Source organism: Spermophilus citellus, assembly GCF_964194105.1.
Source record: "Spermophilus citellus genome assembly, chromosome: 1".
Taxonomy (NCBI): Eukaryota; Metazoa; Chordata; class Mammalia; order Rodentia; family Sciuridae; genus Spermophilus; species Spermophilus citellus.
The window spans coordinates 253,669,703-253,683,600 of NC_138182.1; positions in this window are offsets into that span (position 1 = coordinate 253,669,703).

The window sequence follows — 13,898 nt, forward strand, 5'->3', positions numbered from 1 at the left end:
TGTACTTTATTTTGGACCAAATTGTTATTTCTTCTTAGCTTTTACTGTTTATTTCATTGCACTTTTACCATTTGTGCTGGTGAAGGGTACTCTGTTAAAATCTTTTTCAGCAAGGTGTACTTATTTTCTAACTGAGATTTGAGATTATTCTATACATTCTAGGCAAAAGTTCTTTAGCATATTTGTATCACACATATTTTCACTCAGTTTGTAGGACTACATTTTAATTTTCTTAGGATTCTTTTTGGAAACATGCAGCTATTGTCTTTGATGAATTATAGTTCATTATTTCATGAAGAAGTCCAATTTCTAAGAATTGTGTTTTTGACTTCATATTTATGAAATTTTTGCCTTAACACAATGCCAGAATGATTTATCTTGTAGTTTCTTCTAGAAGATTTACAGTTTTATATTTTACATCTAAGTCTAATGTTATTTTTAGATTATTTTATGCTATAAGGTTTATATATAATTGGGAGTTTTCAGAATAAGAATTTCAACTGTTTTAACATCCTTTTAAATAAAGAATTCCTCTGCCTTTTGTGGTGAGTGTACTTTGCTTGATATATAAAGCCTTGAAAATTATTGTTTCATATCTGATTTTTAATTGGAAATTTGAATTTAACTAATTTCTACTGCTTCATTTTGGTTCACTTGAGCAGAAATCACACATCTTGCCATACATGCCTTTCTCTCAAATGATAAATTTCACTCATATACAAAGAAACCCAAAGCAGCTTTCAAATTGTGTTTTTAAAGTGAAAATACAAATATATTGATATTATATTATTCAAGATTATGAGTATCTAATTTTATAAATATACTCAAAGAAATCAGAAAATGGCCCTTCACTTGGAAGGATACTTAAAGTAGGCATATCAAGTTAAAAATAATAGCCAAATTTGTAAGCAAACAATTTCTACTTTCCATTTTGTACTTTGATGTTTTTTAAAAAGAAAATTAAGTGGCATGCATATTTATGCATAAAATATGAAATACTATGATATAGAACAACTATTTTCTGACAATATCTTCCTATATATCCAACTAGAATTTGTGAATATTTACAGCATCTTATGCCGAAAAAAGAATTATGATAAAAGTATCATTTTACAGGAGACCTGAGGCCTTCATGTTAAATGAGACCTTATTCTTCCACTCTAAGCCTTCTTATTAACTTTATCATATAAACATTTCATATTTACTATATCATATTTATCATATACATGGTTTCAAAGCTAAAACAATATACTTTAATAGGGGAAATAAGAATCTACTATATATATATATATATATATATATATATATATATATATATATATATATTTAAAATAATTTTGGAAGATTAAAATGATAGATTTCCCAGTGAGACAAATAAATTGAAGAAGGTATCTCTATTTTTATTCCTTGCTAAATAATTCAAGGTCATTCTGAAAAAACCATTTTAAGTAATACTATGGAAAAATAAACCTCAGGGACCAAAAGATGCAATGATACATTGTACTCTATTCCAGTTTCTTGACCACATCCTGGTGGTAATCATATCAAAATTTATTCTTGTCTTTAATTTTCTATCAAATCTCCATATCCCATTTCCCTCACAAATGGTTTCTATGTCCTTAATTACTAATCTACTCTGCATTCTTAACATTTTGTTCCATTTCTACATTCAAAAATTTTCAGATTTATTGTCACAGTAACCATTTATAAATTTCTCTTTAAAGCCTTTATGTTCAGTAAAAATAAATAAATAAGTAAATAAATAGATAGATAGACAAATAAATAAAATACCTATGTCCATGGCTCATAGATGGAATGTCATGGTCCTAAAGTCCGTGGCTGTGATGTGATGGTGATGGCTCACAATTTTCCAATAGTAAGAATTAACCTTCTATTTAGGATTAATGCATAACTGAGCAAAACCCAATATATAAAGAAAAAGAAAAAAAGGGCTGGGGATGTGACTCAAGTGGTAGCATAGTCGCCTGGCATGTGCAAAGCACTGGGTTCGATCCTCAGCACCACAGAAAAAAATAAAATAAAGATATTGTGTCCACCTAAAAGTAAAAAATAAATATAAAAAAAAAGAACTTACTGGGTTTAAAAACAAAGCAGAAAAAAATGAAGAAATAACTCAATAAAATTAGTTAAAAAATGTAATAAAATGAAACTAATGGAAATTGAAGCATAGGAAAAGACTTAGAAGTTTTAAAAATATAGTTTTCAAAGTACAATATAGCTCTAAAGGAAAATAGAAGTTATGAAGATATCTGTAAATTTCCCAGAACACAATATTGAATGGCAAAGATTAAAAGTTTTGAAAAGATATGAGGCATAGATAATCAGTCAAGTTTGACATTTCAGTAACCATAATACATGTATTCTACAAAGAGAGGAAAATCAGTATTGAAGAAATAAAACCATCACTAATATTTTATCTTATTACTTAGAACTAAAATGTGTTCATATGGAAAGGGAACATTTAATTCCCAACAATGTAAATTATAAGACTTTCCCGAAAAAAAAATTGTAAAAATTCTTTAATATTGAGGATAAATGAAAGACAACTTTTGGTGATAACCCATGGTAAAAGGAAGATAATAAAGAAAAGGTTACCTGGACAATAATGAGAATTATATTGTCCAAGATATAATATGCATCACAATCAAATAAACATATATGACACCATATTGTTAGGTAGTTGAGGTTGGCAACTTTTTTATTATTTGTGAGCCCAGTGTCCAAAGGATTCACACTCTTCCTGAAATACATTATGTCATGAGTGGATACTTCATTTTTTAACTCTTTAAATAGACATTTTATATAGGCATAAAATCCAGATGCATGGATCATTTGAAACAGAATGTATGTTAGACAATATTCTGTAGGAAAGACCACACCTCTCTCAGCCTGCATCCTTCATGCTCTTCCGCATCATGTTTTCACTCTTCCCTCACCACGCTTTAACCAACATAGTATACTGGGCATGCCTTCAGGTAATGTCTCATTTCTGCCTCTTCTTCAAATTCAGCCACCAAATGGAGCAAGCACACATCATTTGCAAGGTTATATGTGGATTCTCCAGTAAACAACCTTTACTGAACTTTCAGTCAAGAATTCATCATGTGATTGAGCTACCTTGGAAATTGTTGTTGCAGAGTAATTCCAAAAACGTACATGTTGACACTGACTTTGAAAATCAGGCAATTAGCAGAAACAAAAATAACTTCAGGGGATTTCAATGGAGGCTAACAGGATACTGAACAAGAGGCTAGAGGGATGGTAATGTGTGTTCTGTAGTAGCAGAATATTTAGCAAAACAATCGTCTGCAGTAGCATAAAAAAGAAAAATTGAATTTTATGAGCCTGAAAATTGATCTAAAGAGATTTTTTTCAGCTAAACTAGTGTCCAAAAAAGCACATATAGTAATAAACTAATGATAGAAATATTTGATAGTTCAGCAAAATTTAGAGGACACATCAAGGAACTTTGTTATGGTTAACAAATATCCACAGAGGAAATCTCCAGTCCAGGGTCTGCCAGTGAAACATGGCCTAAAAGTATGAAGATCAAGGGTAAAACTGTGAAACCCTTTGATAAGATCTCAAAATAATATAAGATGCTATTTTATAAACCTTATAAACCTTCTTTAAAAGAATCATGAAATTTCCAGGTCCATGCAGATGATTTCTAAGTGGTATTAAGGGCTTATTTAATACTCTTCAAGATTTTCAAAATGATTTCCACGAATCTTGAGTTTTTCCCACAGCACCAGGGTTCACAGTAACACATGGAAAGAAACCCGTTCTAAGAAACTTTAGAGGATTGAGTTTTTGTTTAAAAACCAACATTTAAAAGATCTATCAGATACACAGGGCTCCTAAGAGCAATTTACTAACAGAATCATCTTAAATTGGGTAAGACAATGTGTGGTTAAAATAAAAAGCAAGTTTGAGGTCCAAAACCTTCTACGAGTAGGAGAAAGACTGAGAAAGCTATTCAAGCCTTCTCTTATTAAAAGGAAGAGTGATTTAGAGTACAGAAGAGCTGGAAGGATAACACCTGGGACCATAAAGACAATACCTCCAGAATGCACACAGGCTCTAATCAAGAACCATTAGCACCATAACTAGCCTGGATCTCAGAATGCTATGAATGAGTGATAGATGCCTCCTCCATCCTCCAGTCTTTTAAAGGATGATTACAGAGACAATTCTTTATCTATACCACTATAAATACTCAAGGGGCACAGTTTGTTTCTTATGCTTCTTATTTGCAGGTTTTCAGATTGGAAGAACCCCTATAGGATTTGATATCGATTTCAAGACTCTACACTCCAATTGAAGTACTAGTAGGATGAGAGCTCAGGAGTCTTGGAAATGGAGTATGTATTGTATATAAAAGAGATAAAATGATTACAGTCCTAAGGTAGGCTGTGAATGATTGCTCTTCCCTTGCTAAGTGTAGGAATCTTCTTTTGCACTCAGAAGCACCCATATCACATGCTCTTCGATGTGGTTTTGCTATTCTCTCTTTGAAGGGTTAGATTCTCTGTCCTCATTGCTTGGACCCTGCTGGGGCATTGTAAACCTTTAAACAAACTCTGTTTCCAATAATAGATCCTTTAATGAGCAGAGCTATTGCTTGCCTTTTCTCTCTTGAAAACATAGCAGCTGTGCTGTGAGAAACTCAAACTCTCCTGAGAGACCCCATGTGTACGCTCACTTTGACAGTTCCTTTATTTTTGCCAATATCAAATGACATGAACTGCCAGTCACGATGCTCAGCTCTTTTGGGTTTCCCAGCATAATTAAATCCTAGAATGAATTCATATATATATATGTGTGTGTGTGTGTGTGTGTGTGAGTGTGCGCGCACACATGCGCGCGCATATACACACACACACACATATATATGCACACACACATATACATATATATGTGTATATTATGCACACATACATATATATACATATATATTACTGGAGTTATATAATAACAATATAAAGCAGAGATAGATAAAGATTTTTTAAAGGAGATAGACGAACCATGTAAGAACTAATAAATCTAATAATGATCCTTTAATATATAATTTTATTTCTTCTAATATAAAGAAAGATTTATGATTAAAGAAATGACATGAACAAGATTGAACCTATTGAAAATGACACCATCAGTTTCACAGTTGATGAAAAATCTTCTAAATATGAACAAAATGGATAAGGTCTGGATGGAGTTAAAGGGCTGACTGCTGGGGACAGAGGCAGGATTGAAGGTTGATATTTGTTGCTGGCATCAGTGAACATGACAACTGCACAAGGACAATGTTTCTAAGATTTAGAATGGCATTGGCACATTAGTGCGCCCTGGAATGGCTCTTGAAATGCAGTTTTCAGAGCCTTCTGCAAAAAAAAAAAAAAAAAAAAAATGTTCTTTCACAGAACCTGATGGTGAATTTCTCTAAGATGGGTGTAGAGAAGAGAAATAAAATTAATTAGCAAGTATTAATTTTTAGACTTGCTGAATTTAAGGAAGTCGACAAAATAAGGAATTATAATGTCCAGCTGAGAATAAACCAGTGAATAGCCAGAGTATCAAGGAGTATTATGGACACAGAATAAATTTAGAAAGTGAGGTGCCTCTATGTACCCCCAAATCTTACATATCTTCTCAAGTCTCAGAACTAAAGATATTTTCTCCCTTCATTTATTTTTTTTTATTGGTTGTTCACAACATTACAAAGCTCTTGACATATCATATTTCATACATTAGAATCAAGTGGGTTATGAACTCCCATTTTTACCCCAAATACAGATTGCAGAATCACATCGGTTACACATCACATTTTTACATACTGCCATATTAGTGACTGTTGTATTCTGCTACCTTTCCTAACCTCTACTATCCCCCTCCCCTCCCCTCCCATCTTCTCTCTCTACCCCATCTACTGTAATTCATTTCCCTCCATGTTTGTTTTCCCATTCCCCCCATAACCTCTTATATGTAATTTTGTATAACAATGAGGGGCTCCCTCCATTTCCATGTGATTTCCCTTTTTTTCTCCCTTTCCCTCCCACCTCATGACTCTGTTTAATGTTAATCTTTTCTTCCTGCTCTTCCTCCCTGTTCTGTTCTTAGTTGCTCTCATTATATCAAAGAAGACATTTGGTATTTGTTTTTTAGGGATTGGCTAGCTTCACTAAGCATAATCTGCTCTAGTGCCATCCATTTCCCTGCAAATTCCGTGATTTTGTCGTTTTTTAGTGCTGCGTAATACTCCATGGTGTATAAATGCCACAATTTTTTTATCCATTCATCTATTGAAGGGCATCTGGGTTGATTCCACAGTCTAGCAATTGTGAATTGTGCTGCTATGAACATCGATGTGGCAGTATCCCTGTAGTGTGCTCTTTTAAGGTCTTCAGGAAATAGTCTGAGAAGGGCAATAGCTGGGTCAAATGGTGGTTCCATTCCCAGCTTTCCCAGGAATCTCCATACTGCTTTCCAAATTGGCCGCACCCGTTTGCAGTCCCACCAGCAGTGTACAAGAGTACCCTTTTCCCCACATCCTCGCCAGCACTCATTGTTGTTTGACTTCATCATGGCTGCCAATCTTACTGGGGTGAGGTCCTATCTTAGGGTGGTTTTGATTTGCATTTCCTTGACTGCTAGAGATGGTGAGCATTTTTTCATAAATGTTGTTAAAAATGGAGGAGTGCATCTTTGTTCTACTTTAAGTAATTTTGAACAGAAATGCAGTTTTTCTCCAAATTCTAACACTAAACTGATACCATTTAACAATAGATCTGAAAATTTCATGGATAAATTATACTTTTAAAGAAATCAGAAAATGGATTTGAAGGGTGGAACAACTACTGTAGAAACATACCAACTACTGCTTTAAAATATGCCTTTATCCCAAACCCCACATGTAAAATTATTTCAGTTATATTTTAAATGAAATGGCCCATTAATACATCTTCCTTTCCTTTTTGTCATTATGTCTCTGTACATGTAAATATTTATCAGAGTTAAAAACATTTCTTAATCCAAGTCATTAAGAGCTGGGCTTCTATTATTTGGAAAAATCAATAATTACAAAATAAAAAGTACAAAGGGAGAACAAGTTTAAATGTATTTATACTTAAAACAAACACAAAACAAATACTAAATTGAACAATCACTTGTTTTCTGGATCTTAAGAAAAGAAGAGGACCATGTAAAATAATATAGGTTCATGTTTATTCACAATTACTTCCTTTTTTAAGTATGGGATACAGGAAGCCATACAGACTTTAATGAGAAAAAATAACAGAGGGCTAGATCTTCTTAGCATTTACTTCCCCAAAATGACATGATTATATATCCGCATATTTTTATGTGTATAAATTCATCATTTATTTTATAATCACTTTGTTAATATAAGATTTCTTTAACTATTAAGGATTTAGGTTGAAATATGCTTTAACATGCAAAATATATTTTTGAAGTTATCATATCTATTTTTAAGTTTCCAGAAATTTATAAACTCACTCTGGATGACACATTTTGCTTCAGTCTTCTAAATATATATTTAATGGCATACTTGCATTCAAACTAAAGGTCTGAGTAGTAATAGGTCACTATCAACATTAGGTTTGTTATCAAGAAATGACCTAAATTACACAGACAACTTTCAGGTAGAAAATGCAGAAAAATATAAGTAAACATTTTATAAAATGTAAATCTAAATAATTTTAGTCAAAACCCCCATTTGCATTCATTGTAATCTCTCTATTTTGTTGCTACTCAAACTGTTTTGGCAAGCTTACTAGTTGTAGAATCTTCAAAAACCAATTATTCTGTTTGCTATTTATTTATTGCTAGATCTATTAGCAAGAATTTTGCTGAAAGAAAGTATGGGAGTTCATAACCCACTTCAATCTAATGTATGAAATATGATATGTCAAGAGCTTTGTAATGTTGTGAACAACCAATAAAAAAAATAAAATAAAAAAAAATAAAAAAAATAAAGTATTTTTTTTTTGTTTTTTCTTTCAGTTTTCTGTTTTACCTCCCTGTAATAACCACAAAAATGTTTCTACCTTTCACTAGAATAAAAAAAAAAAACCACTTGGATATTCCATATTTAGGACAAGTAAATTCAAAGGCACTTAATTGTATAAGGAAATGAGTAATAGCAATATTATAAAATGCTGTGCACAGTGGAAAAGGGCAACTGAATTAGAGTTTGAAATTTACAGATATAATTTTAAGTAAAAAAAAAGTTACCTATGTTATTTTTATTTTTACCCAAGTTGACAGATTTTTAAAGATTCATCTCTACAATTCTCTTGAAATACTTTTGGTGAATATTTGCTGATTGTTACAGTGTGTACATTACTTTCATCAGCATTAATTGATTTTAGAAAGTAGTGTTTATTTTCTCAAATGATGTTATCTCTCCAGGCATGTGCCTGTAATCTCAGGTATTTAGGAGACTAAGGCAGGAAGACTGCCAGTTCAAACCAGCTTCAGTAATTTAGTGAGGCCCTAAGCAACTCAGTGAGACAAAAAAGGGCTGGGATGTGGCTTGGTAGATTAGGGTGCCTGAATCCAATTACTGGTACAAAAAAAAAAAAATTATCTCTTTACTTCTTTGAAAATTATATTGATATCATTCTCAATATATAAAATTATTTCATTCAGTTTTTCAATGGGGTGTCCTATTAACTTGTGTTCCTTTTCCTACAACAGTATTCTCCATTTCTCTTTGTATTTCAGGACATATAAATATGTTTCAATGTTAATCACATTTCTTAATTCATTTTACTAAGAAAATTTGCCTGTATTTTCTTATTGTCATTTTTCAGATGAACTTTATAATCACTTTCATTTCCTGTCTCCTATTAGGAAGAGAATTAAGAACATCATACATCATGTGTTATTTTGTGAAGAATTTGCCACTTCTCAGTTTGTCTCTCTCTTCAGACCTTGTTTAATTTATTCATACATTCCTTACTGTCTTGAAATAAACTTTGTTATATTATTCACACATATTTTTTAAATCCATGTTAATTTTCTAAATAAGCATGTATTATTTTAGGAATTGACAAGTGTTTCATACATCATCCTTAATTTTCTATATTATAAAATAATAATATAGATCATATTTAACATATTTTTTAAATAATTGAAGAAATACAGCGGTATTTTCTTTTCAAAATATTTTTAAAAAAAAACATGCTAACATTCAGCTTTTCAACATTTTAAACTTTTCTGACATATTTTTGTATGTTATATTACTGGATTGTCAGTTTGGAATCTCAGGTGTATATACACTGCAGGCAACTCGTGGTGACAGAAGTAGTGCATGCTCTATTTTGCAGGCTATTATCATTATCAACAGGGAAGGCCAATAAAGGTGAGGGTATCCAGCTACAGATGAGCTTCTTCCTGGCAACTGTCTTTCTCCTAGACACCACTCACAGTAATGAGGGTGGGCTAGACGCATTGGGGCCTAGTCCCCTACAAATACTTTGCAGAACCATGATACTTGGTGAGTGCTTGAATCTCTTATAGGACTCAAGTTTTCCACAGGCCACAAATCTACTCATACTTTGGTGCTTTAATCAGAGACTATACAGTATTGCTATTAAATATAATGTCTACAGCTGGTTGCCTTGCTTTGATTGGTTAGGGGACCTTGGGAAGCTTGCTATATATCTTTGTGTCTCAGTCTCTTCATCTGTAAAACGAGAATTAAATGCATCAACACATAATGTAAACCATTTAATTCAATGGCTGACAAGTAGCAGACACCATAAACATTTATTTTAATTATCCTCTCACTGGTTGAGTTAATCCAATGCAGAGTTGAGTGAGGAAAGAACAAGGAGAAATGAGACCAGCAGAAGCAAAAATACAAAATAATCTTTCATATGAAAAGAAGATGGAATAGCAACTTTTCTATTTATGTAGTTTTTGTAAAAGAAATATGTTAACATGTATAAAACTGTAAAATGAGAATACTGTCTCAATTGAATTATTCATGATAAGAACATACTTTAAATATGATGTGTTTTCAAGGTACTGGAATACTTAAATTATTCCACAGCCATAAGATAGTAATACCAATTTAATATTTGGTGCCAAATATTATTTGATAACAGATAATATTGATATCATAAGATTAGCAATATAGATAAGATTATAAAGTTATATGTAGTAGTAAATCTCACTTAAAATATTAATGAATTTTGACTTCTAGACTTCTATGTAAGTCTATATTGCACCAAAGGGGAAAAAAATGATGCAGTTTGTTCTAGAAATCCCCTGGTCCAAACCTCTTTCATGGGTTAGAAATCTTCCTTTCACAACACTTTTTAAAACATTTTTATCAGTGCATTGTATTCACACCTAATGGTGGGGTTCTTTTTGACATATTCATGAATGCATGTAACATAGTTGTTTCATTTCAACCCCCTGTGCTTCATGGCTTTTTTCCTATTGTCTTTGGAAAAGATGTTACTAAGAAATCACAACTGCCAAAAATTGTTGTTTTCAAGTAAGTCCTAGCAAGATCCCTGGGTACCTTTCTCCAACAATAATAAGTCACAATAATAAGTCACAATTTCTCCAACGTATGAATAATTTCAAATTACTGAAATAAATTCGCCATGAAATGCATTCATTTGGAATAGTTTACCTTATGCTATTTTAAAATGATATAATTGTAGTCATTCCTATTTCCCACTCTCTGAGAAGGTTTTTTAATACTTCTCTCCACTGACTATTCCCAGTCATGTGAAATCACATACCCACAGAACTTTAAGGGTTATTCCTGACTCTCTTGCTAAAACAACTTCTGCCCTATCCCTGAACCTGTCATGTATTTAGAAAGATTTGACTTCCAAGTTTCAATGTAAAAGTATTGATATTTCCCATGTCACTTTTTCCTGCTTTTTTGTTTATGACTCTTTACAACAGAGGGACCATTTATAAAAAATTAAACAGGCTGCCTTAAATGTATCGCTTCTCACATTGATAGTTGGTTGCTTGATGTTCTTGTTAGTGTAAAGGAAGAAAAAATTGGGAAGAAATACCTTGTTTTGTGCTCTTTCACAGGGACAGGACCACTCTCATTCTAAAGACAAAACTCAAGAATATTATTGTTTTCACTCACTGTCCACTTTTCCCATAGTTGGATAATAAGTTGCCTTTCCCACGTGCCAGTGCTAAAGAAAGTAATTTTAACTGCCTTTTTCTATAATAATAGAAAACGATAGAAACGATAGAAAAATCCTCATCAGGACATATTATTATTCAATTAGGATTGTAAATAAGAGACTTATTTTTAAAGGAGTTGAATATAATTTTATAATAAACCAAATCTTACCAAAATTTTGTTAAATATTTTCTGATATGGTTTAAAACATTGTATCTGAAAATATTAAGCAATTAAGATAGAGACCTTATATAAAATAAAAAGCAAAATAATTTTGAAAATAATGTCATTAGATCTTAAAAGTAATAATTTTAAGTAGCAATATAAAATTAGTTCAGGTAGTTTCCCTGCGTTCTGCTTTAGTTAATACTTGACGTGCAATCCAGTTGTCAACTTTTTTGTTTGAAACCAGAAAATTAAATATACTCATTAATGTAAGGATGTTAGGGATGTGTTGAATGTTTTTCTGAATCCAAATTTATTTGCTTGGTGAAAAATACACAGAATAAGGAACAGTAATTTACATTGTATTTGATCTCCAATTATATGCCATTTTTCCCTGGCTTAGCTTTCCCACACGTCGTACCGTAATGGAAAAATAAATGTAAGTGCTATGAATGAACAAAATAAAATTGATGTTCAAATAATTGTGACCCAATTAGTTCACATGAATTTCTGAGTAATTACTTAATGTACCAAGAATCTACAAGATTTTTAGGTATATTTTTGTAAGAATTCATAGGCCATGATATCTGTGTCTTGACTATCCATAGCAACATTTTTTTTAAGTATTAAAATAATTTCAACTGTCTACAATGATTTATTGTCATCATATCAAAGTGAAATATAACTTTTTCAAATGGAAGGCTTAAAAAATAATCAGGAACTGTTCACTTTTTCTGAGAAAGCATTTTTTTTTCCTGAGTTTCCTTCAGTGCACAATAACAGTTCAGCAACATAGGACTTCCATGGAATAGCAATTCAGTATCTTGCAATACTCAACTTCATTGGAATCCAAAATACTAGCATTTTTGGTTATTTGTTTTAAAACACACAATAGCAATCAATACCAGGGTGAAGCACCTGATTTCTAATAGAACACCAATATTAATACTTACTAATTTAACATTCCTAAAATTTTTCATATATTTTAATTCAACTGATGTGTTTAAATAAAAGGATGAGTTTTTCAAATAAATATATCTAAAAAATTTCATTTATTTCAATGTTCCATGTTATTAGCTTGTAGGCCTCAAGCCACTTAAAAGCCATGTTCTTATATTACGTGGGCTTGCAAGTGTGTTTCTGGAGTGTGTATGCATCTGTAGTGTGCATACATGCCTTGGTTTAGACTACCCCAGAAGCTGACCCTGAGAAAAAGATCTGAATATGAACAATTTATTTAGGAGGTGACTTCAGAAATAAGGGGAAGAGTGAGGAGTGGGGGAAAAGTGAGAAAGATGAGGGAAATCAGTCAAAGCAAGGTTTGTTAATGAGTGGGTGGCTACTGGGAGTGGCACCAGCTATACTGTGCCTAGAACCTCTGGGAGTCATCCCACTCATTAAAACTGAGATGGTTAGCAGCAAACTCAGATCCATCCACAGGTAGGTAGCTGGCTGCTCCCAGAGGAATTAACTGTCCAACATTACTCACCTGACCTTTAAGTAGCTCAGAAAAGTCTGAAACAGGTATTTGCATTAGGAAGTCATATCCTAGTAAAAATTCCCAGCTGCAGAGACAAAGAGTCAACAGCATGTGCTAGAACATACACCTGTAAATGTAAACTAGTTGATTTCACAGTGATCTCAGTGTGAGCATGGAGGAGGTCTCCTTCTAAAGATCTGTGAATTGCAGCAGGCACTTGTCTTCTGCAAACACAGCTAATGGTGGAAGGAAAAGACAATCACACTAAATACATTTGAAGATGAAAATGAGTAAAACTACATCTACCGCTGATGCCTATCCATTTTGGAATTGCATTGCTCAACCATGCAAGTTTCACCATCCTGGGGCTCAGGAATATTCCTTAGCTCTCTGTCTCTGTCCTGTACCTATGGGGTTTGGCTCTGTTCTCTTGGAGGCCTTTTCCTTTCTCCTTCCCCTTCCCCTTTTTCTCTTCTGCTTCCTTCTCCTCTTCCCTTTTTTCTCTGTCTCCTTGATGGCATATAAAACAGACATTTGAGAATATCTATAACTAATGAGACCGCTTTTTTTAAATTTTATGTGATAATTTATAGGGTGGTGTAGTCTATGTTGTCTCCAGCTTAGACCAATAATCTTGAATCTTTATTGCAGTTTTCCATAGAAAGTCAGCTTGTTGTTCAGCCCTGCTTCATCTTTACTCATGGAACCAGGCTGAAAGAATCATCACTGACTGCAAGATCACCAGGTTCATGTGAAATGAAAAATCTCCATAACCAAGTATTGGCTTGAAGTTTCTGACTGAAATTGATTGCATCCCTGTATATTTCATTGTCCAAAGCAAGATACAAGGCTTAGCATGCCTCCAGTGGAATGGAAAAGCATAATGTTTCTCTGAAAGGTACACCTTATCGAAAACAAATTTGAATACACAGTAGGTAGCAATATCATCTACCAACGGTCACTTTCATAAATGTTTTGGATGTCTGTGTATTCATCATAAGAAGGCACACTATTTTCCCAAGTGAAAATCTCACATATATGTGCTTT